This window comes from Scaptodrosophila lebanonensis, unplaced genomic scaffold, assembly GCF_003285725.1.
Source record: "Scaptodrosophila lebanonensis strain 11010-0011.00,11010-0021.00 unplaced genomic scaffold, SlebRS2 tig00000053-arrow-pilon, whole genome shotgun sequence".
NCBI lineage: Eukaryota > Metazoa > Arthropoda > Insecta > Diptera > Drosophilidae > Scaptodrosophila > Scaptodrosophila lebanonensis.
In genome coordinates, this window is record NW_022060548.1 from 6117634 (window position 1) to 6121558 (window position 3925).

The 3925-nt window shown below is 36.1% G+C and overlaps 1 long non-coding RNA gene across 1 annotated transcript; it reads left to right on the top strand.

The window, feature by feature from the left end:
- Positions 1 to 1665: 1665 nt before the first annotated feature.
- Positions 1666 to 3662, top strand: LOC115623501. The gene is made up of 2 exons (XR_003995410.1): positions 1666 to 2134; positions 2956 to 3662. It is a non-coding gene; the product is annotated as an uncharacterized LOC115623501 (long non-coding RNA).
- Positions 3663 to 3925: the final 263 nt, after the last annotated feature.

Consider the following 3925-nt stretch of genomic DNA (forward strand, 5'->3'; position numbering starts at 1 on the left):
CGTCTGTGAATACAGCCAGTGAGTCACGTATTTAGCGTTATTATGCGTGCTCGCTCACACAACGTCAAAATAATGTCATTCGGTGGGGTGGGAACGCCGGCACAGACCGGCAGATGTTTCACGAAACGTGGGGTCAACAGAGCCCTAAAACAGGCATACATTCGGCAACTCTTTTTATGCCAATACGAATATTAAAGAATTTAAAATATATGCATGAGTGTGTATTCATATATATACATATGCATATATGTAAATAACATAACTTTTATTATTTGTGTAGCTATACTCTACATTGTTATAGTAAACTAGCGTCCTGCCCCTGCTTCGCACGGGTATTTTTACAAAAATTTTACAAATTATATCTTTTATAACACACACACTTAACACACATACACCCTTCTTTTTGCTATGAGTTACTAAGAAGGAGTGAAATTTATTTTGGATATTATTATTTTAATGATTTTTTGTTCGTTTTTAGATTTTTTTGTTATTCTTTATTAGGTCAGATATTCTCTATTTGATGTTTTATTTTGTGGTAGCAAAATAAATAGATTTTCAGGAGCTCCGACCCGTGATAGGTCAACATAACGTAAAACATTGCTTTCATATGTCGATCCCTCCTAATTCGAAGGCTTGGCCTTGGGACTACCGGAAATTGAAGCCATATAAATGATGAAATGGGATCATCGGTATCCTCGTTATATGTGCTAGTTGACCAGTTGCTGGGCCGTTGATAATAGTTGCTACACTTAAATTGTCCTGCAATTCCTTAATAATCAGCCTCGTCCCATTGCACATGCTTGGAAGGCTTTAATTTCTTAAAAGCATGATTGCAATTCCGAATTTTACCGTCAGTCCAGAATGGTTTAGTGAATTTAAATGTCTTCAATGCTGGGGGCTTTTGAATAATATTGCCTTAATATTTAAAGTGACAATGTTTCGAGGATGATTATGAACTAACAACTTGCTATTCAGGTTTTTTTACACCTTTGGTTACATGATTGGCGTTTTAGTAAGGATTCCATTTCTTTTTTGCAAATATAATATAGCCCATCGATAGTATAGCTTCCCAACAGTGAAAGAATCCATTAAATCCGCCTTTTCAATTCAAACAAACAAACAAACAATCAAATCTTTCCTCTAGTATAGATAACCTTTTTGCATCAAAATCTTCATTAAGAAAGGTTTACTCTTTGTTGAATACCTATGTATGCACACATGCAGATACACAAATAGTATGAATGAAAAATTAAGGTGCATATTTTGTGCAAATTATTTCAAAAATCAATGAAATTCAAATGATGCTCGTATACTGGAATATTCCTTAAACCTCATGCTGGCAACGCCATGAATTAGCAATACTAATATACATATATGCAGCTGTCTTGCTTCCGCGACTTCGTACTTTTCTTTCTACCCCATAACGTTGGGTAAACGTTTGTAAAAACAGGTAGAGCGTCACGTAGGCCGCATCGTATATGCGAGCTCGCTCACACAACAGCAAAATAAAGCCACGCGAAAGGGAGGGTGCGTCGACAGACTAAGCAGACCGGCAGATGTTACAAGAAACTTCGAGACGTCAGCAAAACTAGCTCAGAAATGGGTATAAATAGGGCTGCCAAGCCCAGTGGTAGCCATTCGAAAAATAAAAGTGTCCAAGTGTGTTTCTCCAGTGAATTTATAAGAAGTTGAAAAAGTGCCAGTTTTCTGCTATATCTATAGCACAGTTACAAATACATCCAAATGTATTACTCATCAGAAATTGAAAAGTGTAAAAATGGCGTCGCAAAGGCCAGTCAACGAAGTTACAACATGTTACGAAGGCCCAAATAGTGGCATACAAAGGCAGGCAGAATTGCTATGAGAAAATGAAATTTGATTGAAGAAAGAAAGTCAGCGTCGTCATCGTCGGGCAGAGTTTCACAATGCGGAAATGAGGCTACACAAAACCCATACAGCGTTGCAGATTTTGTCGCTCGTTCGGACAGAAAATTGGTTACTAGGCAGGCTCTGAAGCAGATGCAAAGTGAAGGTTGAGGCTTTTGAATCACCACACAGGCAGGAAATGCACTGAAGGCGTTGTTGTAGCCGATTCCGATTTCTGCTGACATTGAGGAATTGTCATAGGAAGCAGGTATTGAATCCAGCGGTCTTAACGTGTTCACTTTATACCTCTAGTAATCCGTAAGCAAACACACCTTATCCTAAGTACTTGTAATTATCAATCATCAAAAACAACAAAAGCAAACTGTTTTCAATCGTTGCGTCAAGGTTTTCTACTTGAAATGCGTTCCAAACGATTTCTTCTGCTATATACATACATATTTGTTGCTCTGTCTTTATTAACCAAACTTGTGTAATTTACATTTGCGTATATATTTTATATTACATTCTATTACGTAATTGCGCATCTAGAAAATTCCCAGCCCGCAGAACAGGCCCACTTGTTCTGGTCGAACATTCTCGATATATTTTAACCCCCCACTAAGCGGGTCAGCACTAAAAATAGCGTATGACTGTTCTATAGCTGCGTCTCGCTTCCACTTACGATTTGAAATTACAAAATACGAATACAATATATATACATACAAGTACATACATACATATATTCAAACGGGTATACATAAATAATTGTATGTATCTATACATTTCTCCCTTTGTGCCAAATTTGCAATTCAACGTTTTTCATACGTTTTTCCTCAAGTTGACGGAAAATTTCACCGCAATAAATGAACAAACATACATACAATATCTGTTGTACTTTTTAGCAAGCACGATACTCTCTTGTTATACAATTTCGCTAATATTGGATTTTCTATGTATACGCTCTTCTAGTCGTTTATAACATACCCATAGTTGTTTAGAGTTAATTATAATGTTATATGCTTTTAGCAACACTGATATTTTTTTACAACTTAACCAAGCAATATGTATTTCTCTTTTTAAACTTTATAGTTGGGCGTTGAAAGTTGATACGCGATCGATCGAACTTGAACTCGAACCCCTGTGCTGTAAAGGGCGTGCCTTATGAATGCTGAAACATTTTGCATTTTGGCCGCCTGACGCAGTCCAGATTCCTGCGACTGTGTCGAGTCACTCAGGGTGCATCGTGTATATCAGATTGATTGTGCGGATTAAATTATAGGAACTCTGGTGTATCGACTTCTCTGCTCCACTAGACTCTTGCCAAAGTCACACAGTCTGTTGTTTATCTACATAACATCATACCGACACCAAAACATACAGATATATCTCTGTTCCGACTATCGATCGGTTGATCTTGCCAGCGTATTAAATCTGTCGAAAGAAACATCGTCCCCTGGAGTATCAAATAATCGAACGAGTCGAAGAAACTGTAGTTGGTTGGTAACATTAGCAAACAAGTTAATTTTGGAATTTATGTTTCTTTTATAACTTTAAACTCAACAATGCAAAAAAAACACACACGCAAACAGCGTCTCTCACTTAAGTTCTTAAATAGCTGAAACTGTTTAAAGACTTTTCTGTTTTTGTACAACCACAATGCTAAGAAAACAACTATCTTATAATACTGTAATTTAACTTTTCCAGTTAAAAAAAAAACATTTTACCAAGAGCAAAAGAGAAAAATTATCTGAAAAAGAATAAAAATATAAGATCTACAATAAATTTCTAAAAATTTGGGCTTCATACTTTTATTTAAGTTCTAAAAACTTTCAGTACGTCTAGCTTTCAACGAATAAGAAACATCTAATTATATGTCGTCGACAAATGAATTCAAATCCTTAAATTGAAGATGAAAATCCATAACGGGAGCTACTAGGCAGAGGTAAACTGAAAAGGGAGTAAACAACTATTTTAAGATCACAATATTATTACACATGGTTTTATCCCAGGTTTATGAAAAGCGAAATTTAATTTGCAAATTTAGTAACTCGATAAACGG